Source organism: Protopterus annectens, chromosome 16.part0, assembly GCF_019279795.1.
Source record: "Protopterus annectens isolate FY-2018-M chromosome 16.part0, PAN1.0, whole genome shotgun sequence".
NCBI classification, from domain to species: domain Eukaryota; kingdom Metazoa; phylum Chordata; order Ceratodontiformes; family Protopteridae; genus Protopterus; species Protopterus annectens.
Genome location: NC_056750.1, coordinates 282,853,084 through 282,880,583, shown reverse-complemented (window position 1 = coordinate 282,880,583; position 27,500 = coordinate 282,853,084). Strand labels below are relative to the sequence as shown.

General features: G+C 42.4%; 2 protein-coding genes across 3 annotated transcripts in view; one reads left to right on the top strand and one right to left on the bottom strand.

The window, feature by feature from the left end:
• The window catches only part of LOC122790764 (Y+L amino acid transporter 2-like), a 1,539,581-nt gene that overhangs the window by 1,127,832 nt on the left and 384,249 nt on the right, over positions 1-27,500 (bottom strand). The gene's annotated exons all lie outside the window — the stretch shown is intronic.
• Positions 25,360-27,500, top strand: part of LOC122790765 (Y+L amino acid transporter 2-like) — a 1,821,102-nt gene continuing 1,818,961 nt past the window's right edge. For both annotated transcript variants that reach the window (XM_044058377.1, XM_044058375.1), the window contains exon 1: positions 25,360-25,520. The gene's annotated coding sequence lies outside the window, so the exon portion shown is untranslated. The remainder of the gene's footprint in view (positions 25,521-27,500) is intronic.

Sequence of the window (27,500 nt, the reverse complement as noted above, 5' to 3'; positions counted from 1 at the left end):
AGCAGGACCGTTTGAGGCACTCTTCAACTACAGCCTCAAAACAGGTAGCAAACCAGGTGAATGGAGGGCTGCAACAGCCATCCCGCTTCATAAGGGTGGACCATCAATCAACCCCAGGAACTACAGATCCATCAGTCTGAAAAGTCTGATATGCAAAGCTATGGAACGAATTATCATGGAAATGATCAATAAGAACATTGGCAACCTAAAGACACTGGACCCATCCCAATTTGGGTTTGTTAAGGTAAGTTCTTGCCTGCTCAACCTGGTAGACCAGGCCTATGGATGAAGGGAAAATGGTGCATATTGCCTACCTTGACCTGGCCAAGGCATTCAACACAATACTCCACACAGGTATTGTTGACAAACTCTCAGAATTAGATATAGTCTTTACAAAACTCACCAGATTTCTGACTGGCTCACAGATAAGACTCAAGAAGTCAGGATCAGTAACAGCCACCTCCACCATGAGACCAGTCACCAGTGGAGTAATCCAGGGCTCTGCATTGGATCCACTCCTGTTTAGCATCTTCTACTCGGAAGTAAATGTTAACGTCAATGGCCTCTGGCTCACCAAGTTTGAGGATGACTGTAAATTGCTAGCTATCATTGAATTCCCCCATAATAGCAACATGCTACAAGAGGATTTAATACAAACAAATGACTTGTGCCAAAGCCACAGATTGAAACAAAACACAAACAAATGCATTATACTGCCCTTGGGGAACTCATCCTCCAAATATAATTACTCCATTGATAAAATATCCCTAAGCGTTGGCCCGACAATTAGGGATCTGGGAACATATGTAGGCAGCAATAGAGCCTTCGATCAACACTTAGCCAAGATAGTAAGAAAATCATTTTATGTCACCCAGCTCATAAGCAATGGTATGGTATCCAGGTCCAAGGAAGTTACAGTACCACTCTCCTCAGCCATTATCAGTCCCATCAATCAGTACAATGCCCCCTTTTTTATGTAAACAGGTACTTGCAACAGTTAGAACGCTCTCAAAGGTTCCTCACCAGGAAAATCCAATGTATGAATACCCTATCCTACATAGATCACCTTAAAGCTCTATCTCTGTACTAACTCTCCTACAGGTTACTCAGAGGTGATCTATGCACAGCATATAAGGCATCATCAGATCCAGCTCTGATGGATCTCTTGCACATCCATAAAACAAAAAGCATAAGAAAGATTAGATTTAAGGAGCTGAACTTTGCCAACGACATAAACAAACATGTTGGAGAGACTAGTATGTGTTTCAAAGGATCCCCACATTAAGCTCTCTATCTACATGAAGCACAGTTCATCCCTGACCTTATTCAAAAGAAACCTTGATCACTGGATGGGAAATTGCAAGTTCACCCGAGTCTGGTCCCCATGTTTCTGATGGACAGAGATAGTAAGCTAATTAATCCCCAATTAATATACCCCCCATCTAACCCTTAGCTACCTCTTTACTAACATACCCCACCATACAGGTATCCAAGGAATACGGGGATAAACTTCGCTGAGGTGCGCAACTAGGCTTGTAAAGATCTTGGTGATCATTAATCTAGTTTAAACCTATGAACCATCAAATTGGTCAGTGATGTGCCTTTTACTCAACTTGTGATTAATCCAAACTAATCAACGTGATTAATCTAAACTAAGAGCTTAGGAGGTCACAATCTCAAAAGAGCAACACTTTTGAGATCGTAAAACACATAAAACAGCTTATTTTCATTTTAAAATATACCAGCTTCATGGTCGCACAATCTCAGAAAAGAGAGAAAGTGGAAAACAAAAATTAAAACTCACAATCTTCTTCTTCCCCAAGTCAGTGCATGACCTAGTCTTCCCCAAGCTAACAAAACATTGATAGGAAACTTGTGACCTTCCATTTTCAACATTCATAGACTCACTGTTCCAGAGAGACTGTGACAATGTGTAGGTTTCCTCCAGCAAATGTTACATTATCGAAGGCATGTTCTTTCAGTGGTAGAGCTGTTTATTCTAAGACTGAGTTGTACATTGCTAGTACACCAACACAGGTGGAATAATTATATAAATAAATGTTTTAAGTGTATCAAACATATAACATAAAAGCTGGATACAGAGACAGAGAAATAGGTAGGGTTAACTGCTATAAGCTGAATAATGTGTGTAAATGGAAATAATATCAATATGGTGTATATATATATTTTTTTTGCTATTAATGTGTGCATGTATATGTCTTGAGTCATAACTTAAGAATTGTGTTTAAAAAACAGTTATGAACTGAGTGACTTTGAAGTAGGAATTTAGGAAAACTAAAATGAAGGAAAAGAAATATACTTACTCCCTTTTGTGAAGTAATGTATTATCTTTCATCTTCAACCCATTTTAAATATTAAGATTGTAAAGATGGATGTTAAATTGACTTGGTGGGTACACTATGTGAATGACACAGGTTAAAAGAGAGCTGGTATGCATGGCGAAGTGAATAAGCCAGTCACGCCAATACCATTTTACAGAGGGATAAAGATGTGATGATTACATTAAATAAAAAGGAGGAAAGCAAAAAGAATGTTGGGTTTTCTCATTTTTGTTGGTTTTCTAGCAGGTGGCTGCAGTTACTTGAAAAAACTGTGCAAGCTACGTATTGATAAAGACTGTAAATAAATGATATTGACAATACTGAGAAGTGACGAATGTTACAGTAAAACTAATGACATATGATATGAATCAAATGTACCAGTCATGACATGAGCCATGTAGTTTGCCAAGAAATGTATACAGTATAATAGTCAAAGCAAAGGCATAATAATGACTGGTGAGAATGCAAAGTGATGAAGTCACAAAAGATATGAAATTCATGTGTGTGACGAACTCGTCATATTATAAAAAGAATCTCTATCAGTTGATCGAGTTTTCAGACACTGGAAATTCATATGGTTGAAACCATACGATAGAATTTTTGAAAACTCAAAGCTTTTGAATGGAGATTGTGGTACAGCGAGGATTGGGAATTTTACCCTTTTCTTCACTGTAGTGTGATCTTGGATTTGTATACATAATTTGAAGGAGGTGTGGGAGGGGGGGACACAGGGATTGCCCCCCCCCTGCATAAATGTAAAAAAAAAGTAGATTTTTGTGTGTGTGTGTGTGGGGGGGGGGGGTTGGATGTTTTAGTTTTCAGAAAATCGATCTTACGGTCTCGTCCATATTAATTTCGAATTTCCTGAAAACTCAATCATCTGACATAGATCCATTAAAATATATTACTCTATATGAGAATATTTAAAACTGTAAAGAATGAAAGGAAAAAAACAGACTGGATAGCAGGCAGTATTGTATTGTCAGGCTCTGGATTGCATTGCATAAGTGGAAATTCCTTAAGATTCCAAGAGCAGGCTAAGTTATTTCTTACACTTATTTCACTGAATTGCACTTCTGAAATGCTTATAATTGTGTTATACAGTTGATCTACTATATTTCTGCACTGTTATAAAGCTTTTTTTATTGTTTCACTGCATTTATGTACTGTTTTAAACTGTTTTAACATTACTTAACTGTAAACTGTTTTTTCACATTGAGAGTTGTATTTTCTGTTTGTGATTGTGCTATTTGAACCTTTATGTGCATTTTTGTCTGTTAAAAGCATTCTCTAGTCTGCTCCTTGATCTGTTTAAAACTTTCATTTAGTGGCTACTGCTAAGAGCTGTAATTTTTTCCCACCCACCCACTGAGAGTTGTATTTTCTGTTTGTGATTGCTCTATCCGAACCTTTATGTGCATTTTTTTCTGTTAAAAGCATTCTCTAGTCTGCTCCTTGATCTGTTTAAAACTTTCATTTAGTGGTTACAGCTAGGAACTGTAATAGTGTGCATTACTATAATTGTTTTTGTTATTTAAATTACTAAATTGTAAACTGCTTTTTCATACTGAGACTTGGATTTTCTGTTAGTGGGTGTTCTTTCTATGCTTTTAGAGTGAGGTTTCTGTGTTCTGCTCAGGTGGCATAATCTTGATAGAGGCCTGTTGTGTAGGCTGGAAGTTTTGTTTGTGTTTCTGGCAGCCATTTTCTGCTGATTGTCTTCATTATTGAGAGTAACAAGGCCTCCTGACCTTCTGTAGTACGAGTGATTGGATAATAGCAGGGGCCGAGGAGTAATCTGATCTTCCCAACTCTTCCATTCTTACTGCTATATAAACCCTGTGTCTTATAAAGGCTCTGCTTGTATTGTCAGGCTCTGGATTGCATTGCATAATTGGAAATTCCTTAAGGTTCCAAGAGCAGGCTAAGTTATTTCTTACACTTATTTCACTGAATTTCACTTCTGAAATGCTTATAATTGTGCTATACAGTTGATCTACTATATTTTTGCACTGTTATAAAGCTTTTTTATTGCTTCACTGCATTTATGTACCGTTTAAAACTGTTTTAACATTACTTAACTGTAAACTGCTTTTTCATACTGAGAGTTGTATTTTCTGTTTGTGATTGCTCTAGCCGAACCTTTATGTGCATTTTTGTCTGTTAAAAGCATTCTCTAGTCTGCTCCTTGATCTGTTTAAAACTTTCATTTAGTGGCTACAGCTAGGAACTGTAATTTTTCCCACCCACCCACTGAGAGTTGTATTTTCTGTTTGTGATTGCTCTATCCAAACCTTTATGTGCATTTTTGTCTGTTAAAAGCATTTTCCAGTCTGCTCCTTGATCTGTTTAAAACTTTCATTTAGTGGCTACAGCTAGGAACTGTAATTTTTTCCCACCCACCGACCCACCCTCCCTAGTGTTGTGTGTTTTTATACTTGGTAGCTTTGCAGATGCCCGCCCATACTGTATATTTGATCTGTGACACTCCTCCCAGTCTAGTGTCATTAGTTCAGTCAATCTAATAGAGAACATTTGTGAAGGCCAACCCACTCAGATTCTTAACGTTGAATTAACTTCTGTTCCAGCTTTCTCCATTTCCACTTTACTGGAAAAAAAATTCTAAGCTTGCTTCCCCCCTTTCCTATGGCAGGTCAGATACGGATTTGCTGTGTCCAGGACTGTTCGTGAGCTCCTAATCCCCCCCCCCCCACTTAACTGGGGTTACTGGCGCCATAAAGTCTGTTTTTCAAAATTTCCCTTCTAACTAGCCAGCTTTTTAGTTTTAGCACTCATCTGTTTCTTTGCTCTCAGCACTTGTTCAGAACTCATTGTAAGCACTAAATAAGTTACAAATTACTACAGCACTCAACTTTCCTCACTTGTCTAGAGGAAAACAGTTTTTAGTACTTAATAAATAAGCACCTATTCAGGTATCTCTAAAGGTCAGCTCCCGGTGTTTTCTCCTCTCTACCTGATGAATCTGGGCATCTTGAGACAATGCAGCAGTTGCCTCATGTACACAGACAACCCTCTCCTCCTACCACCCAACACTATGACCTGTGAAAGATGCACTTATATAGCCAAACTGGAAACAAAGCTCTCTTTACCAAAGACAGGCCTAGACAGTCAAGAGGAGAAGGTAAACACTTGCACCGCACCACACTCATCACATAGTCCCTCAAAACCTGCAACACCAAAACACACATACAGAACCACAAAACACACACCTACATTCGCGGAGGCTCTCTGTACTAATCTGCCCAAACAACAGAGACCTCCAAAGCAGAAATGCAAGCAACCTCCACCCCCCCAACACAACCCAAATGACAGATAGTCCACATACTCAGTGTGCCACTCAACTACAGCCCATAAGGCATAACGTACCCAACACTCTAGTCATAGGTGACTCTATAGTCAGGCACACCGATGTTCCACTCACCAGGCTAAACAAGGAAAAAGTTACTGTCAGCTGCCTGTCAGGTGCCAGGATCCGCCACATAATGCACTCACTCAGGTCACTCCACAACAAGTACAAATATGACTCTGTCATTGTCCATGTTGGTGTGAATGACCTGAGACGTACCTCCCTGGACTACATGAAAAGAGACATGGAGGAGCTCTCTGATGTTGTAGCCCAGGCCAGTATGACCCTAGCCCTGAGTAGCATCCTGCCATCACCCAGAATGACACCACAGTACAAGGACAAAATGATTGACTTTAACAGTTGGCTAACCTTCTGGTGTCATTCTAAGGGAATCCAGTATCTGTCTGCCTGGGATGACATGATCGACAGACCACGCTGCTTTGCCAGAGATGGCCTGCACCTGTCGCCCTTGGGATTCCGGATACTGGCAAAGGCTCTTGCCACCCCTATAGTGCCTTTTTTAGGCAAGGTTCAAATGACAAATTCACCACCGTAACAGGTACAAGCAAGCAAAATCTGAGGGTAATGCTACTCAATGCTAGAAGTCTAAACCTCAAAATGCACTCACTCGAGGCATTCCTTAAAGTGGAGAACATTGACATCTGTGCAGTGACATCTGTGCAGTGACAGAGACCTGGTTCAAAGCTCCAGAGAGCACCCCTGCATTACTAGGCTATAATTCATACCACACCTTTCGGCCACCAAACCCGGACCGAAACACTAAAGGTGGAGGCGTGTCCATATTCATTAAGGATATCTGCACCTCCAAGCTAGTTGCTCAGCATAATGCATCCGAGATTATCCAAGTTCAACTAACTCTGGGCAAAACTGCAATCCAGATTGTAGCTTGCTATAGATCCCCCACCATGCCCCAGGATTCCCACTCCTCTTTTCTTGATACACTGGAAAATATTAAGGTACAACCCAAGACTCTAATAATGGGTGATTTCAACTACCCTACCATTAACTGGGAAAACTACTCGTGTACCAACTCTTTTGCTCAACGTTTTCTGGAAATCATCAATTCCAACGCTTTGGATCAACTTATCCACACCCCCACCAGAGGCAGCAATATCCTAGACCTGGTCATCAACAACATGGGTGACCGGTGTTCCACACCAGAGGTCAGCTCCTCGTTGGTCAGATCGGACCACAAGCTAATCACCCTAGACATCCACATCCTGCTCCCACCCCCCCATTAGGAAAACAACTGTAAACAAAATTCTCCAAAGCCAACTTCACGCTTCTTAAGACAGAAGTGGCAAACTTCATGACACCCATGCAGATGGACAATAGAGGTACGACTGCTGAATCCTACACAAATGCACTTTATAAGCACTTACACGAGTGCATGGATCGTGCTATCCCTAACAGAACCAAGATGCTATCCCCCAAAAAAAGGAAGCCAATCTGGTGGTCTTCTGCCATAAACAAACTCTACAACAGGAGAAAGAAACTGTTGCAAAAACGAGTAAAATCCCACAATTTGAGGAACTCCCTGGTCAGCCTCAGTATGAAGCTGAGATCCCTCATAAAATCCTCCACAGCTAGTTATGAAAACAAAATTGCCACTGATTCTAAAGACAACCACAAAGCATTCTATAGCTATGTTAAAAATCTCAATGGCAACACTCAGATCTGCTCTGAGTTACAGCACAATGACACTAAATATACAGAACCAACTGATATTGCCAACATCCTGGCAGATAGGTTCAGTGCTAATTTACCCCCCTCTCACCCCCTAAAGGGCCCATCTTTATACCGGAAGAATGCAAAGTTCCTGTAATCACGGCTGCATAGGTAAAAACTTCACTCTCCAAAGCCAAGAATACAGCATCCATGGGACCTGACAACATCCCAGACTGCCTTCTACATGAACTACAGAATGAACTGGCACCCCACCCAAGTACCATGTTCAATCATAGCCTCACCTCAGGCTTTGTATCCATTAAATGGTGCACAGCGACAGTTATCCCACTCCACAAAGGGGGGGGCCACAATAGACCCTGGGAACTACTGCCCCATTAGCCTAACGAGCCTCGTCTGCAAGGCCATGGAATGTATCATCATGGAACTCATAAACAAAGACATTGGAGATCTCCAAACCCTGGACACCACACAGTTTGGGTTTGTAAAAGGCAGATCATGTCTCCTAAACCTGATAAACTTCTTTGAAGTAGTCACCAAGGCCATGGATGAGGGTAAGGTGGTTCACACAGCCTATCTAGATCTCGCCAAGGCATTCAACACCATCCCCCACTCTGGAATTATAGATAAACTCACTAAACTAGGTATAAATCCCTATGTCACAAGATGGGTTGCCAACTGGCTTACTGAAAGAACCCACACTGTGAAAGTAGCAGACTCCAAATCAGACTTCAGACCAGTGACAAGTGGAGTACCACAGGGTTCAGTCCTGGGTCCTCTCCTGTTTGGTATCTACTTCTCTGAAGTACAGGCTAACACAGAAGGTCTTTGGCTAATTAAATTAGCAGATGACTGCAAACTAGGAGCCATAATTGAAACTCCTAACGATGTGGACATCCTACAAAAGGGCCTCACTGAGACAGATGCCACATGGTCTCAAGCTCAATGCCAAAAAGTGCATTGTCATCCCCTTTGGTAAAAATTCTGTACCCATGAACTACCACACAGGCGATAGTCTACTTAACACCGAAAGTGTGATAAGAGACCTTGGGACACAGGTGGACAGTAGTCTCTCCTTTGATAATCACACCGCCAAAGTGGTCAGGAAATCCTTCTACGTGGCACACCTCATCACAAAAGGTTTCTCATCCAGAAAAAGGTCATTGTTCCCCTCTACTCATCACTCATTAGACCCATTATAGAGTATAACGCCCCTTTTGGTATGTACCTCACAAGACATCTACAACAACTGGAAAGGCCACAAAAATACCTCACAAAGAGGATTACTGGCCTCAAACAGATGCCTTACACAGACCGTCTCAAAAAATTCCAGCTTTACTCCGTCGCATATCGCCTACTCAGAGGCGATCTCTGCCTACCATATAAAGCTATGTCAAACCCAGAACTGTTGGACATGCTCCACTTAAAGAAATCCCAATCCCTCCGAGCTACACACTCTAGGGACCTAAACCTTGTCACCACAATAAACAGAACATGCTGGAGGGATAGATTCCTGTCCCAGAGACTTCCTATACTCTGGAACAGACTACCTATCTATGTCAAACAGAGCTCCTCATTAGCACTCTAAGAAAAATCTTGATGACTGGATGGGTAATAGGAAATTCACCCCGGGGAACACTTCTGTGGTTCTGCTCGACAGGGTCACAGGAAAATAATTTTCTTGGGTGGAGAAAGCCAGGGTACATTTTTGGCTAGGCTTGTATAGGCCCTAGGGCCAATAGCCTAGTACCTACCTATGAACCTATTATGTACTAATGATAAAGTGGTACATGACTAGATGTAAGTAGGACTGACTAGAGGAGGTACCGGTTGAACTTTCTCATGGGGTTTACACTAAACAATGTGATGGCCACAGTTGCATGTTTGTTGAAAGATGTATTTTGGGAAAGAGGTTGGAGGCATCATAGTTTTAACAGACTAAAGGACACCAGTAAGGAAAGACTAATGATGTAAACTGACTTAGAAGGTGAGGGACATATAAAGAAAGTCAGAAAATAATAAAGTTGTGGTGGTTGGAAAGATTTCGAGATTTAAAAAAGATACGGACAGCTTTTTGTCCTAAATGAGAAAGAACTGGAATAAGTAAAGTATGAATTATGTATGACTCACACTGGATCTCTCTCCATGGTACTGCAGCTAAAAGGTATGTTGTGAAAGATACCTATGTGTATGACATTACTTTAAGTGCAAAAGAACTGCACAAAAATGCTGTTATAGTAAAGATTATAAAGAAGTATATGTTGGATGGGAAATTATATGCTAACAGACTGTTAACAGTGCGTGTATGTTAACAGCAACAGAGATGTTTCATTTTGCCAAAAAAGATTAGTCAAAATTTGTAGGCGGTTAAAACAAGAAATATTACAACTCATAACTATTTATGGAATCAAATGAGTTTTGATTAGTGAACTTCAGAACACTAACCAAGATGTAGCTTCAGAAATTTCCTGAATAAAGACACTCTCAACATGTGCAGAAAAAAATAGCACTCAACCATTCTAATTTGTGCATCAACAGTAAATGACAATTTTTTAGCTAATTTGTCATAATAGAAGATTAATGCAATAGGTAAACCCTTCTAATATGGCCTTTTTGGGTCAATAAAAGGCACTGACTTCCCTTTACAATAAAGAAATAATCAAATTCCCTAATGATTTTTGACTCTTTCCCTGTAGTAGTTCCATCTGTTAGGTTAACATGGATAAACATGCAGTTAATGTACATCCCATGTATGCTGTAGGAAGAAATCTTAGCTGTATTAATTTTGTTTTAGGTTAGATGGCTCAGTTCTTTGAATTACCCTATTGCTGAGAAAAGCTGTACAGTTTATTATGTATCAAGGCAGGTAGCTTAAAATTCAATCTAGCGGAAACTACTGTCACTACCAACAGTGCATCCTATGAAAGGATTTTTAAATCCAAAGAACAGACCATTCAAACTGTGACAATATCAGCTCTTCTTTGAGAAAGTTTAAGCCAAAATAAGGGTCAATGCATGCTGATATCTCAGTTGTAAAAACTTCTTTTTCTGACAGCTTTAAATTCAGTTCAGGAGCTACTGAAACTATGGGATGACACGTGCAGCAGAAACTGAAGAAAAATATAGCGACAAATGAAAATGACAGGTCTGTCTTAATACTTGCTTCATATATGCAGTAATTCAGGAACTGTGCATTATTTATAGTCAGCAGAGAACTCAGATGTTCAGTTAGAAAATATTTTCCACTTACTCAGATAAAACTTCATAGTCAAAGACCTCTCAACTTCTTTCACAATATGGTATTCTCCTAAAATAACAAACTACCTGGAATTAAGTATAAATACCTCAACTATTAATGCTGAAGACTCCAAGGGTTTGATGGTAGACTGGAACCTGTAACTGAAACAGCACTTGCTTTGTACACAAAGATGCATAGCTGAACAAGATATCATCACCTACAGTAGCACTGTAAAGCACAGCTTTCTTGGTCACTTTGGAAACAATGGCTAACCTGGCCTATTTAAGTTAGACAGGTTTCTCTTGACATTAAGTAGTACCTTATGGACCCATCAGAAGAGAGAGAAAAGACATAAAAGTTCTACATTCAAGGAAAGTAGAAGGTGTTCAAATTCCATGCACAAAGCAAAGGGTGATATCAATGTTTATAATCCTGTGTGCTGTGAATATGCTGGTTATACCATACACATGCATTCTTGCATTTCATCTACAAGTGGAAATTCGGTATTGTGTCCCCCTTCTTCCACTTTGGCATCTCAGCATTCTGCATGCAAGGCAAATGCAAACAAACATTACTTTCCATGAGTTGACTCCAGTCTCTCGTTTGTTATCCATACATCTGACGTTGTTAATCTTCACCCAATCCTTAACAGAGGGTTCGGTTCTGAACCTCGGAACCAACTCAGCCATATCTTCCAGCTTGCGATTTCCAAACTCTCGAGCCAGACACTACCCATAATGCTCCTCACAGAGATTACCTCAGATCTCATTTGCTGCTTCACAGACCAGACGTGTCAGTTTCCTTTTCTCGAGCCTTGGCCTTTCAGTGAGTAATTGTTAAATTTTTTCTTACCTATCCCCTTTCTTTTCTTAATACCCTTATTCTTACTTCCTTAATGCTACCTACCCGCTCCTCTAAGCTTATTTCTAAAAAAAATCTTTAATCCCCTTTCTTCCTACCATTGGTAGAACTTCCGTACCATTGTTGGTATTTCTTTTCTTTACCTTCGGGTAATTTTATTACCGTTGCTGGTATTCTTTTATAATTCCTTTCCTAAAAAAAAAACTTGACACTTTGCCCTTTCCTGTGTCGTGTCGCGCGACCTTTGCGATGATTGTTGTCAGTTAATAAAAAATGTCTGATAAGAAACAAATCTCACCTGTTAAGCCTAGCAGAGGCACTTCAGGTTTTAAAAGATGTCAAAAATGTGAAGCCACAATACCGAATTCTGATAACCACTCTGTGTGTATACTGCCTAGGAAAATTACACTTACAAGAGGATTGCTCTATATATCATGGGTTCTCCACTCGAACCCTGTCTGAAAGGAAAAAAAATTGATCCTCAAAGGACTCCTTAACTTTACCTTTGAAGAGGGCTTATCTGAACCTAGACCTGAGACTAGCACTTCCTCCTCTACTTAGAGGAAAAGGGCTTTGTCAGTTCCAAGATCTTCGGAACCGACAAAAAAATTGCCAAAACCATCCTTGGTACCGAAGAGCTCATCATCACCAGAGGAATTACTCACATTAAAAACCAAACATTCCTCTGAACCGAAAACAATGCTTGCTTTGGCACCGACTGATTCCTCAGTACCAAAGCTAATTCAACTACCACGAACACAATATTCTCTATCCATTGACCACCTAGTCCCTTCTTGGAAGTCAGATCTCCGAATTCACCATCCGTATGCTCCGTCTGATCTAAGAGCCTATCGGAGACAGACATATTGAGAAAGGTGGACCAGCTCCTTAAGGCTATGGGGTTACCCTTGGTTCCTGGCCATGCTGGCCTTGAAACAAGTCTAGCTATAACCCCCCCATATCCTCCTCCAACTCCAATCGAGACTTTGGAGCCCTCAATTCTGACTCCTGCATCGACTGCCTCGGTACTGGTATCCTCTTCATCTCTGGTTCCAAAGGTGTCCTGATTCTCTGGTTGGGTCCGAGGGATTTGGATTGATTTCCTTTCATTTGGAACCATGCATGTCTCTCAGCACCTCAAACTTTGTAAGATTGACCCAGGCTTATGTACCAGAGGCTGCCTCCTTGGTGCGGGATGTGACCCTGGTTCTAAAGGAGTCTCTTTCGGTTATGGGCTCCCATCCCTCTACAGGGGGGGGCAGCCTTTAGGAAAATGAAGAGGGCATTGTCCATTGGGGGCTGTCAGTCTTTGCTATCCCTGTAGGGACTGATTTCTACCTCCTCTAGACCAGAGCTACCATCAGCCTCACACTTGGGACACAGGGCACAAAAGTCCCAGGTAACTTCCACCTTAGTGGTTTCCTCTTCAGGCACTTCCCCGGAACATCCTCCCGAGGGAGTCCCTGAGAAAAAGTGCAAGAAGAGACACCTGGACTCCCCCTGGAAGAGTCCTTCACAGAAGATACTGATTTTGATGAAAGGGAAGGTTCCCCCAGGTCACCCCGATGATGTTTCCTACAGGGACATCCTGAAACAGAGGGGTGGCTGGTCTTCCATTCAACCTTCCTCGGTGGCATCAGTATACTTGGAGGCTTTTTGTGCCCAACCCTCCACATCTTGGATCTCTCTGCCCGCTGACGATCTCATTAAACTGATTGCTCAGCAGGTGTGGAAGATGCCTGACTCCATACAGCCAATCCCCAAGAGACCTGACCGGATATTATCAGCACCTAAAGATGCACCACATTGGTCCAAGGGAATTCCTGTCGACAACATGGTGATAACGGCTGGCATCAAGAGGGAACTCGCTGAAGAGACTCCTACTATTCATCCTCCTAACAAGAAGTCTAGGACGTTAGATAGATTTGAGAAGTGTGTTTATGCTTCAACGACCTTCCCTCTAAGGTCCTTGAACTATATGGCATACTTTACCAAATTACAGAGAGATTTTATTAAAAAACTTTCAAATACCTTCTCAGTTGCAGTGGCTGAAGAGTGCGTGTCAAAGTTTCCTCTCAGCTTGCAACCCTAGATGCAATCTCCAATTCGTCCATGAGGCTCATTGCTCATGCAGCCAAGGGGACAACCAGAGCAGCGGGTTCAGGTACAGCCATCAGAAGGCATTCCTGGATGTGCTTGTGTGACATTGTGTAGCCATTTAAAGAGTCATTCGTCAATGCTCCTTTTAACGCATCCACCCATTTTGCCCAAAGGTTAAAGACACTCTAGCCAGAAGTGAGCAAAGTCGTAAGACCCTACTTGCCATAAGCATAAGTATCTCCACCCCTCAGAGGGCTTATTCAAAGAACCAAAGGATTGGGAGACTATGGTTTAGAAAATTCAAGGGGCCTTTCCAAGACTCACAAGGTAAACACTTCCCCCAAGGTAGAGGAGGAAGCAATGGAAGATGCCGGGCTGGGGGCAGAAATGGACCACAAAACTAGGGGTCCAGAGATTCTTTTTCTGGAACTTCCTATCAACGTCCCTAAAAGGGTGCCCGATTTCCCTCTGGAGACAGTCAGGGGGAGGTGGCTATCCCTGCACCTACCGGCCTAGCAATTAATAACTTCGGACAAATGGATGCAGGGAATAATATCCAGATGTTACCAAATTCCACTATCTGCAAGCCCCAAAACCCCAAAAAAGCTCTCAGATGTTCCACCCAATCAAGGGGAAGCAGCAGTCTTAGAAATTCAAAAACTGCTTGAAAAAGAGTCATCCAAGAAGTCCCACCAGACCAAACAGGATCCGGGGTTTACTCGAGATTCTTTTTAGTGCCCACAAAACAAGGGACTGGAGATCTATTTTGGATCTCAGCCACTTCAACAAACCAAATTCTGGATGATCTCGATACAATCCATACTTCTTTTTTTGGAAAAAGGCAACTGGATGTGCTCTAGAGACCTCCAAAATGCTTATTACCACATAAAAATGGAAAAAAGCTCCAGGAGGTTTCTACGTTTCTGACACTGCCCTTTGGTCTCACCAGTCCCCAGGGTGTTCACCAAATGCGTGGCAGTGGTTATAGCTCACCTCAGACTGCAAGGTTTTCGAGTCTTCCCGTATCTCAACTGGCTTCTCACTGCTACCAGCAGGTGTCTCTTAGAACAGGAAATAAATTACACCATAAATATCTGCACATCTCTAGGCATACCAATAAATTTTGAAAAGTCCAACTTTCAACCTTCTCAGCAACTGAACTTTACTGGTGCTCATTTAAATACTGTCTCAGGGATTGCTTCTCTCCCTCCAGAAAGACTACAAAGTGTCAGAGTCCAAGTCAGACAAATTCTCCAAAGCAAAAGGGTCCCAGCGAGACTTGTCCTTCAAAACCTTAGGCTCTATGGCTGCTTCAATCACTCTGGTGCCTCTAGCGAGATTTCATATGAGAATGCTGGAATGGTTACTAGTAACCCAATGGTCTCTGATACACCAACCAATGTCTCACGTAGTCTTGATTACCAACCACTGCAAACAAGACCTCAAATGTTGGCTTCACTGCAACCAGATTCTCTTGGGCCGGCCATTCACTCTACCTCAAGCCCCTAGCCATAGTGACCACAGATGCTTCCCAGATAGGGTGGGGTAATTACCTGGGAAGGACAGTCCAAGGCACACTGTCCCAAATGGAGGCCAATTTGCACATCAATGTTCTGGAAATGAGGGCAGTGCTGTTAGAGTCACAAGCATTCCAAGATGCCCTTCCTCTAGGGACAGTTGCAATTCAGACAGACAACATGTTGGTAATCTGGTATATCAACAAACAAGGGGGAAACAAATCATGCCCACTACGTTGAGAAGCACTCAAAGTTTGGCAATGGGCGATTTCTTCCAACCACTTTCTGATAGAGATGCACATTCCGTAAAGTTCCAGTGTGATAATGCACAAATTGAGCAGAATTATTCTTATGCCTCATGAGTGGTCTCTGAACCTGTAGTGGCAGACAGGATTTTTCGCCATTGGGGCCAACCTTGCTGCGACCTGTTTGCTTCTCCCCTGAGGAAGTGCAGAATTTACTTCCTAATCCACCCTCCGGGGGAGTCACCCAGATATGCTCTTTTCCACATCTGGCCTCCCCGGTCTGTTATATGCCTTTCCCCAACTCCTCTTAAATTACAATTCCTAAAGAAAGCCAAAAGGGTGGAGAATTCAGTAATCCTCATTGCCCTCTTTTGGCCTTGACAAGTTTGGTTTCCCTTCCTCTGGCCTCATCTAATATGGAAACCATGGATTTTGGACCCAGTTCCAGATCTGCTAACTCACCCAGAGGGCATGGTTCATCCCAGTCTCCCAACATCTCAAGCTCAATGAGTGGTTTCTAGAATTCCCATGATTGCCAGGGATCCTTTCCTTTCTTCCCCTGTCCAATGTATTATTATTGCTCATCACAAATCTTCTACTAGGAAATGGGAAAAATTTACCAGATGGGCCTTGAATAAAGGACTGGACCCTTGTGCCAGTCCCATTCATGAAGTTCTAGGCTTTCTAATACACTTTTTCAATCTGGTTCCTCTACATCTACAATAAAATTTCATCTGGCAGCGATTTCAAATTTCCATTCAGGCTGGAATGACTCTCCATTAATGTCTCACAAGCTTTGTAAAGCTTTTTTGAAGGGACTCTTGCTACTAAAACCCCCATTTAAAGAACCAACTCCCCCATGAGATCTAAAAACTGTTCTTGTGATTTAAAGCATTTATCCTGAAAGGCATTATTTTTGGTGGCTATTACTTTCGCAAGAAGGGTTTCCGAATTGCAGGCCCTATCATGCAAATCACCCTACCTAATTTTTCATAAAGTAAGAGTTGCACTGAGAACAAATACATCCTTTTTATCGAAAGTAGTCTCCGAATCCAACATTAATCAGTCACTACAATTATCATTTTTCCCCTAATTTTTCTAACAAAGGGAAATATGCTCTTCATTTACTAGATGTGCACAAACATTTTTTTATCTTCACAGAACAAAGGAATTTAGAAAATCAGATCAGTTATTTGTACCATTCTCTTCTCCTCCATATGGGCAATCTAGTTACTAAGGTTACTTTAGCTAAGTGGCTTAGAGACTGCATCACATTCATCTAGCATTCTCAAGGACTTCAACTTCCCAAACCAGTTCAAGCCCATTCAGCAATAGCTGTGATGACATCAGCAGTTTTTCATGCCAGAGCTTCTCTAGATGACATCTGTGCAGCAGCCACATGGACTTCCCATCATACCTTTATCACTCATTTCAAATTAGATCAGGTCTTGAGGGGTCGAGCATCCTTTGGCTCTATGGGGCTTAGGAATATTCTTCCATGAAACCTCCCAAGGCTAAAGTAGCTGGGAAAACTGTCCCACTGTCAAGGATTGGGTGAAGATTAACAACATCAGATAAAGAAATTATGACTTACCATAACGTTCCATTTGTGTTGTTGATCTTCACCAATCCTTGAAATCTCTACCCACCTTTCCCCATCCTGAGACTTAGTAGATTAGCCCTAAGCTAGTTTCTCAATAAAGGGCTCATATATGGCCTATTTCTCTAAATTCTCTATAGTGAACCATAATTTGGTTGTTCTATACATTATTTATTTGGCAAACTCAATCTGAGGTAATCTCTGTAAAAAGAAGTTATGTCTTACCATAACGTTCCATCTGTGTTGTAGATCTTTGTTCATTCATTACCATTAGGACCTTGGTTCCATCCTTGGAACCAATACGTCTGTTTCCAAGCTCACGCCACCCAAAAACTCTCAGCTAAGATCTACCTACAATGCCCCTCTCCTAGTTACTTCAGATTGAGTTTGCCCACCCTTAGATAATACATGTAGTAATAGAAAAAAATAGTAGGAGGCTCTGTCTGAGCAAATACCCTTACCAGGAGTTCCTAAAGTCCACCAGGAGTCCAGACAGGGGGAAGGAGGGCGGGATGTAATGAATGAACAAAGATCTATAACACAGATGGAACGTTATGGTAAGACATAACTTCTTTACCTGATGTTGTAAATCTTTGTTTATTCATTACCATTAGGACCGAGTCCCCAGCTACTTGAGTCCTGGGTGGCCCTAAGGAAGGATATTCCTGAGCACCATAGAACCAAAAGATGCTCGTCCTCTGGAGGCCAAATCCAATTTGTAATGAGGTATAAAGGTATGAGGTCTTGCCCAAGTTACTGTTGTGCAGATATCATCCATAGAGGCTCTGGAATGAAATGCTATAGAAGTAGCCGGAGATCTGGTAGAATGAGCCTTTATTCTGGAAGGTAAGGATAGCTTATTCTGTTGGTAGATAAAGGTAATGACGTTTCTAAGAAAGGAGTATAAAGTAATTTTGGAAACAGGTTTACCCAATCTGGGTCCTGCAAAGGCCACAAACAACTGATCTGTTTTCCTAAAAGACTTAGTCCTATCCAAATAACAATGAAGCTGCCGATGCACATCAAGGGTGTGCAAAAGGTACACCCCTCTGTTAGAATGCTGAGGGAAGAAAACCAGCAGGTCAATAGATTGGTTAATGGAAAAGCCAGAAATTACCTTGGGCAAGAAAGAAGGGTCAGTACAAAGGGACACCCTAGCCATGTGGAAGATCAAGTAAGGACTCTTGACACTCAAAGCCTGCAACTCAGATACTCTTCCCGCTGAGGTAAGTGCTACTAGAAGTAAGGTTTTCCATGACAACAATTGCAAATCACATGAATAAAAAGGCTCGAAAGGAGAACCTGTGAGAGACTGAAGTACCAAAGTCAAGTCCCAGGGTTCTAAGGGAGGCTTGACCAAAGGTTTAACATGTAATACTTCTTTTAAAATGGTCGTGCATAGGCGGTGTGACATAATTTAAGAATTATCAAGATTATGAAAATTGGCTATAGCTGCTAAATGTACAGTGATCATTAAAGCCAAGGCCCCTGCAATCAAAACAGTAGTCAGGTATTGTAGAATCTTTTGAATAGGCATAGAGAAAGAGTTTAAGTTCTGATCTTTGGCCTACATAGAGAACCTAGTCCATTTACCAGAATAAACTTTCCTAGTGGAAGGTTTGTGTGAAGCCAGAAGAATTTCCCGAACAGGAGATGGGATGTCAGGCAGCCTGGCAATCACTGGAAGTGAAGGAACCAAACTATGAGCTTGAGACTGTGCAGGTTCGGATGAATCAGTCCCTGAGGATGAGATAACAGGTTTTCGGAATGATCCAGGATCCACGAACTGTGAATCAGATGAGGCCATAGGGAAGACCTGGTGGCCAATCATGCGTTAGAGTGTCCCTCGATGGTTCCTCCTGAGGGGGGATCAGGGCAAAGTAGCATCTGCATTTGTAGTTTGGGGGGGGGAAGAAAATAGGTTGCAGCAAGGCTTGACTGAATTGCAATGGGCCCAGAGGGCAAGGAACACATGGAACGCTTGCAATGCTAGGAGAACTGCCCTCAGTTCCAGGACATTTATGTGCAAATTAGCCTCCATGGGGGACCAGGTGCCTTGGACAGTCTTTCCCTGGAAATGCCCCCCATCCTAACAGGGAAGCATCTGTGGTCACCTTACCCCGTGGAAGACAGAACGTTCGACACCAATGATTCGTTTGTTGGTTCATCCACCATAACATTTCTTCCTTGCAATGGTTTGAAAGACGTAACGTGGTCAAGTGGGTAAATTAGCAACGACCATTGTGCGGAAAGGAGCCACCGTAGGATTCTCATCTTCAGTCTCACCAGTGGTACCAATGTAATGGCAGCTGCCATAGAGCCTAAGAGTTGCAGTACAAGACATAGGTCTGAGAAGGTCTTTGATTTGGTGTGCTATGTTCGAACACCTGTGAGGAGGGAGAGAAGCTTAACAGGATGTTGTGTCGAACACCGCTCCAATGAATTCCAGTGTCTTCATTGGAGACAATGAGATTTGTCCTTGTTGACGGTAATCCCCAAGTGGAGAACGAGACCTTGAGTGTAAGAAGATTCCTGTTCGGAGCAGTAAGGAGCCAATTGTCTAGATAGGGGAATCACCAGAAATCCTTGTAGTCAAAGATGAGCTACCACTACTGCCACACATTAGGTTAACACTCAAGGGGCTGTCGAGAGACTGAATGGCAGTGTCCTGAACTGGTAGTGATTGGCTCTCAGCCGGGAGCGGTGATCCATCTTTATGTGGTAGTACGCGTCCTGGAAGGTCTACAGAACACATCCAGTTATCCCTCCCTAGGAAGGGAAGTATGAATTGTATTGTGACCATCCGGAAATTTTGAAGTTTGATAAATTTGTTCAATAGGCTGAGATGCAGGATTGGTCTCCAGTCCCATCTTTTTGGCAATAAAAAGAACCTCGAGTAAAACCTGGATCTTGTCTGGTGGTACTGTTTGGATGACTCTTTTCCTTGGCAACTTTTCTATTTCTAAGGCTGCTAATTCCCTTTGATTAGGTGGTACATCAGGGATGGGAGTTAAATTGAATGGTATTTTGTAGCCTCTGGATATTATTCTCTGCACCCAAACATTGGTAGTAATAAGATGCCAGGCTGGTAGATGCAAAGAAAAAAACGACCACTGAATGCTTCCAGAGGAAAGCATTCGGGCCACTGCTCAGGAGCGCTGGTAGGTTCTGCTGGAGAAATAATCTCTAGCTCCCTGGTTACACGGACCCCCTCTACCCCAAAAGGGACATCTTTCATATTTTACCCCCTCTGCCCCAGGGGGGGGGGGATTTTTCACCACGAGTGTCATGAAAGGTCCTTGGAAATTCTTAAACCACATTTTTCCTCCCTTCTGGTTCCTGGAGTAGGACCTTTGGGGGTTAGGAAAGGCTTATGCCCATAGCAGACAAGGTCTTTCTGACTTTCTCACTACGTGCAAGTGTGTCTCTTACTTTGGGTCCAAAAGGTGCAGATTCGTCAACAGGTGCATTGACGAAGGAAGATTTTAAGGGGTCTGCAAAGTCACAACTGCATCCAAGCATTACGCCTCATGACAACGCCTGATGCGGCAGCTCGAGCTGCCCCCTCGGAGTGAGATATCAAACGTATTGAGGAGTTTGAGATGGTTTCAAGGTAGCTAGCTGCAAGACGACAGTATCATGCACCTCATCAGGCAGTACCCCACCGAAGAGGGAGACATTTCGGAAATTAGGTCTCTTTCGAGGAGAGTAAATTGTATCAGATAGAACAGCGACCGAATGGCGCTGAAGCATAGGTCCGTTTCCCTAGTCTGTCCATGGTCTGGGACTCTCTGTTTGGAGGATGGACGGTGGAACTATCTTCTGCCAGTTCCCTCTTGGTGGCCGCCCCTACAACCATATAGAATAAGAATCAACTGTCAACTGTTAGGACCAGTGGGGCTGGTCTTCAGGTTTAGATAAAATTTTTTGTCTGGCCTCTGAGGGACAGGTTCTACATTGTCCGGGGCCTTCCAGGCATGCTGCACAATGATTTTAACAAGATCATCTGCTGGTGCAGTCACCCAGGAAGTAGACTGCTGGGCAAGGAAGGCCTGCAGAAACACGATTCCTCAGAAGGGTTACAGAACTTCCAGTTTCCCCGCTGCTTAAATGTCTCTGAATGAGATGTCATCTGGGGTAGACCGTGGGGACCCTTCCCCCTAATCACAATCAGTATCTTCGGTGATGAGTCCTCTGGTGAATCAAGGTGCTTCCCCTTGCACCGTTTCTTCCGGGGGTGACTCCCCAGTGGCATCTTCTGAGGAGGACTCTGGAGAAGGGGTTCCCTTCAAAGAGGGTTCTTGTGACTCCCGTGCCCGCGGTCCCAAAATAGAGGATTGGGAGGTGCATGCTAGGGGGGGGGTTCTAATACTGATGTCATTGTTTTTTTGATTGGGAGGTGCACGCTAGGGGAGGGTTCTAATACTGATGTCATTGGTGCTGACTGCAAGTCTACTACCTGTACAGCAGGCCCACCTGAGGAGGGATGGGAGTCCGGAACCAGGAGGGACAACCTCTGAACCGGGGTAACACCTCGCCGTGAGGAGCCCACCTCCAGGTGAGGAACTCTGAGAGAACTGGAATCTGAGCCGTGGACATAGACGGCGCCAGCAAGAAAATAGGCACTGGGCTAGGTACCAAGGTACAGATGGTCCAAGCACTGCTTTGGGAGAGCATCAGTTCCACTGGAGCCGATGCAGCAAGGGTGGACGGTGCCAACATGGAAAACACGGCTGTCAGAACCGAGACAGTATGCACCGGAGTGGAAGTATCTTGTCCTTGGCAGGTATTCGAGTTTTGGAGCCGATGGAGCAGAAGAAACTATCGGCACCGTGGCTGGGGATGGTGCCGAAGCAGGTACAGTCATCGAAGCTGATGTCAGATACAAGGACTGCACTGAAGTCAGCGGTGCCGAGGTCGGAACCGAAATAAGGGTGAATATCATGGATGGCACAGAGGGAGAAAACACAGAGCCTGGTGCCGAAGAGGTCTGCGCCAAAGGCGCCAGCGAAGCACGGAGCCGACTCAGTTCCGTAACTGACAGAGAAGCAAGAACCAAGTGATTCTATTTGTCCTTATGTTTTTTTTTTTTTGTAATCAGTTTTTTCCTTATGTTTTTTGGTCTTTGGAGGGGGTGAGACCTCTGACCCAGATACAGCCTCTGAAAAAGGTGTCGAGTAATCCGTTTTTCCTTATGTTTTTTGGTCTTTGGAGGGGGTGAGACCTCCAACCCAGCCACAGCCTCTGAAAAAGGTGTCTTTTTAAGATGTTTATTTTTACGTTCTGCTAGTGTACAATTACTAAAACTAGCACAAATGTCACAGTCAGCTTTAATATGATCCACGCCCAAACAGTAGACACAACGAACATGTGTATCTGAGTTAGGCATCTTATGTCCACACTTGTCACACTGTTTAAATCCCAACTTACCTTTGTCTGACATAGTAAGGCAACAAGGCTATCCTATAGAATAATTAAGGGAGAAAATACCAATTATGTTATTTAAAAAAAAATACCACTAGCAAAAAGGGAAAGGCCTATCAAAGACAGGAGAGAGGAACAGTACCAATAAAGGTAAAAAATTAAGTTACCAAGGAAAATGGTAGGAAATACGCTTAGGTTATAGGCGAGAATGAGAAAAGGCTAATTTGACTAAAAAGTTAAATAATTTTGAAGAGAAACTGCCTTAAAATTAACAATTTTATACTTGGCTTTGAGAGAGTTTGCTAGCATGTCTGACAAGGAACACGGCAAACGAGATCTGGAATAACTAGAAGAGGGGAATTATGGGTAGGTCTTAGCTGAGAGTCTTTGGCTGGTGTGAGCTTGGAAACGGCTGTATCGGTTCCGAGGACAGAACCGAGGTCCTAATGGTAATGAATAAACAAAGATTTACAGCATCAGATGTAGCATTATGGGTAGTGCTTGACTCGAGAGTTTGGAGAGCGCGAGCTGGAAGATATGGCAGAGTCTGTTCCAAGGTTCGGAACCGAACCGTCTGTCAAAGATTGGTGAAGATCAACAACACAGATGGGACGTTTTGGTAAGACATAACTTTTTTCTTCCTTTTTTATATCTTGACCTTGCTTGTTCACCTACCTATTTGTCATTGCCTCCTTTATATTTCTTTCTCTGTCTGCTTTAGCCATGTGTTCCCCAATGCCTGTATGCCTTACCTTCCTGTGTTTCCCAGTTATTCTTCATATATAAAAAATGGGGCTGCTTCATACCTTTCAACTCTACAGAATTGCGCATAAATGTTCAGATGTTTGCCTCATATTTTTGGCTTGCTCCTCTAAAATATGTTTTTGTGGTAAAATCATTGAGGATTCCAGTCATTGAATAACGAGAACATCCGCGTTTCAGACTTCATATTCTTCAGACAAAGCATAACAGTGCAAAACATGTTATTCTAGCAACTTTCTGAGCTTATATAAAGAGCATTTTAGGTATACCATTTGTTCCTCTATTGCTTTTGGCTTCTAAGCAAATAAGTAAGAAAATATGGGCTGCTTCCTGTAAAATAACTTTCCAAATAACTAGTGGACTTCCTCTCTGAGCATCCCACCCACTTTCTTGTTGGGTATACCTCTGTTTACTGCCCCTCAGGCTATTTTTCATTTCCTGCCTTCCCAGCTCTTGTTGAAGCACTACACTGCACACGATATTATTCCATCATGTGATTAGGTCCACGGTGACATTTGTAATGCTTCACGTGTGGTACCTGGCTACGGCACTTTCATTACCTTTATTACAGTTGCGCAAGTCTGTTTTCTTAAGGCTGCTCGTTGTTCTTCACATAATTAACGTAGCAGGGTACTTCATACTCTGACGTAGCTCACTTCTGTACTCAGTTAACTTTAAGTTATTTTAAGTTTTTCACAGGTTGATAATGTGCTTTTTCTTTCCTAAATGGCTCAGTACGAAAGCCTTTGCTGCAAACCTTTAAGAATCCTGTTACCTAGCATCTGACACATACTGAACAAAGCCCGAGTCTTGAAAAGTGTATTTTCCAAAAGTAGACTAGTCACCTAATTTAACGGTGCTGGACTAATTATTTGTGTTCAAATACAGCTCACCAGTTTTTAAACTTCTGATTGGTTTTAACTACCCTGTACCCTCCTATCGTACTCAGAAATGGACACATAGCGGGAGAAATAAGCACAGCTAAAGTACCCACTGTCTGCGCCAGGCAACCATACAAGATCAACAGACGGCGCACGTTTGTACTACTAAAAAGTACCACACCAGAACAAAAACATACCGGTTTCACCGATTACATCCGTTTTTCGTAGCAGCCAACACCTTTAAAACTAAGAAATGAAAAGCACTGGGATTCAGGTCATTAGAAAATCCCATCTCGCTCTTGACCGGTATCTGTATTCAGTTACATTATTTTCAACAAGATACTCTATCGACTACCTTCATCTTCCCAGTACCTAAACCAAAAACGCACTATTTTAAATAGTTTTTCTCAAAGTTAATGTCTGTTTGGTAAACAGAACTATTTATCAAGTGCCAAAATTGTCCGCAAAATAAAGATGTGGTTCCAGTCCAGTTCTTTCAAGTACAATTGTTGGTGATTAACGGTACCTACCTACGCTATCAGGGAGGTCATTTACATGTTGCTGTGACTTTGTGATTTATTTTGTTGTATACTAACCCCCGAAATCATTTTTGCGTTTTCTAACATTACACTTGCTGAGGGCACTGAAACGCCTATACAGAATTAAATTATTTAAGTCCCAGTGAATAGAGAATTAAAAGAAGATAACCCATAACTTCGAGAACGACGTAGTAAGAAATTTAGTCCGTGCCCTGGTTGCCGACTGTTGCCATCTGCAAAGTGTTACGGTCTCTGCGATACCGACTCTTTGTTCTTATGGCTATTTTTAGATAACAGACGATGCCAAACAAAGTAAAGTAGTGTCTTCCGGCTTGTTAAATTATGTCAATTCAACGGAAATCCACCTTTTTCCGTTATGACAATTAAAGCACGAAGTACCTTCAGGAACCTCTGGCCCCATCTACCTTAAAGGGGAATGCAGCTAAGATGAACCAAAATACAACAGAACCCGCAAGTGTAATTTTGACAGTTATCGACGAACAGCACACAAAATTATTTAAAAACTTCGAAGTGTCCGACGCCACCCGTTCCAACTGAACTGAGTAAGTCTAAACCTAAATCCTAAAGGCCCGACCACTATATTTAGGGGTAAAGATGACCGCCTCACGGTCACTCCCAAAACACGCAGTCAGAATAAAAAAAATATGTCACACCAGTAAATAATTTCCGCTTTCATATTTCTTAAAGTTGAAGGTTTAATGTAACAATCATTGATCTGAATTAGTGACTCGCCAAACTGTGTACTCCCCATAAGACGCACTAAGTGGTACAGCTGGCTTTTTTACCTAGTTTTTGGACGCCTGTTTAGCAGCGGATGCGCGAATCAATAGGTTGGGGAGATGGGACGAGCTGGAAGTAATTCTAGTTTTACTGATCATTGTCTTTTTTGATGCCGTTTAATAAATAGGAGACCCAGGTAAGACAAACTGCAAGGTAGATGTACAGCTAGATGGTTTATCTTATTCTTTAAAGCAGATAGAGCAAAGCTGAGGTTTTAATGACCGGTTACAGAACATACAGTTAAGCTGTCTGTGATACGTTTCCTACATATGTCAAGCTAGACTGAGGTAATTAAAATACGCTGATCATTACTCAGCTCGGGGCACCAGAAACCACTTCACGTGCACACCAGACAGACACAGCAGTTTGACTTTTTGGGCTGGAATGTGAGTGACTGCGGAAAGTAAATACAAAGACCAAGTGTCACTATTTCCTTATGAGGAAATACTGTACTGCTGATAGTTCTTTTCCCCATCCTTCAGTTTAAATGTTTGCCCATGGATTTGTGGTGGATGGATCAATGACGCTATTAAGCAGGAGTCTTTTACCGCTTTAGGAATTTCTTAGAGACTACTGCTGATAATGTCGGGTTTAGAGAGTGATTAAAACGAAACTTAAATTTCAGGTTACTAGGAACTCCAGTAAATTGTTACTTAACAAGTGCATTTCTAATTAACATAATCCCATACGGTATTATTGAATATATATGTGCATGTATGTGTGTAGTTATATATTATTTGCTGTGCTTTTAAGCAAATAGTTACCCCTTAGACGTTGCCCTTACCAGTATTATTTCGCGCCTGCACACTACTGACAAGATTGGCAACACTAAAATGGTTAGCATGGAGAAAATCGATGTTTGTGCAGTGACGGAAACCTGGTTCAAGGCTCAAGAGAGCACCCCAGCACTGCCAGGTCACAATTCATATCATACCTTCCAGCCTCAGTTACCAGATCGCAGAACAAAGGGTGGAGGTGTATCCATAGTCATCAAGGATACCCATATCTCCAGGTTAGTAGCGCAGCATGATGCCCCAGAGATCATCCATGCGCAACTATCAGCAGGCAAAACCACATTTCAAGTCGTAGCCGGTTATAGATCGCCCACCATGTCCCAAGATGCTCACTCTGCATTCCTTGAGACATTGGAAAATGTAAAGGTCCTACCCAACACCATAATCTTGGGTGATTTCAACTACCCTGGTATAGACTGGGCGAACTACCAATGTTCCAACTCCTATGCTCAGCGATTCATACAATTTATAAATTCAAATGCCCTTGAACAACTAGTATGTTCCCCCACTAGAGGGGACAACATATTGGATTTAATCATCACAAATATGGGCGCCCATTGTACCACACCCGTTATCACCCCGTCCTTGGTCAGATCCGACCACAAACTGATAACCCTGGACATCCTCACTCCTCCACCTCCCCCAATCAAAGAAACCATAGTCAAAAACCTTTCCAAAGCAAACTTCAAACTACTTGCATCGGAAGTGGAAAGCTTCACTATTCCCTTGCAGAAGGGTAATAATATCCAGGATGCGGAATCCTACACCAAGGCACTCTTTATGTATCTTCAGGATTGCATGGACCGTGCTATCCCAAATAAAACCAAGACTCCTTCCTCAAACAAGAAGAAACCAGTCTGGTGGACCCCTGCCATAAGCAAACTTTACAATTAAAGGAGGAGACTTATACAAAAAAAGGCCAAATCTCAAGTAGAAAAATCATCCCTGATCAACATTAGTAAGAAATTGAGGGCCCTCATCAAGTCAACTAAAGCTAATTTTGAAAAGAAAGTTGCCAAGGATGCCGAGGATAACCATAAGGCCTTCTATGGCTACGTCAAAAACCTAAATGGCAATGCTGTACAAAATGGAACAAAATACACTGACCCTTCTGACATTGCCAACATCTTGGCTAACAGGTTCAGTGCAAATTTCTCCCCCCCCCCGTCACCACCTACAGGGCCTATTACCATTCTAGGGGATTGTGAAAGTCCAATTATTACTGATACGTTGGTTAACAAGGCTCTATCTAAAGCTAAAAACACTGCCTCCATGGGACCAGATGGTGTCCCAGGCTGTGTTATACGCGAGCTCCAAAAGGG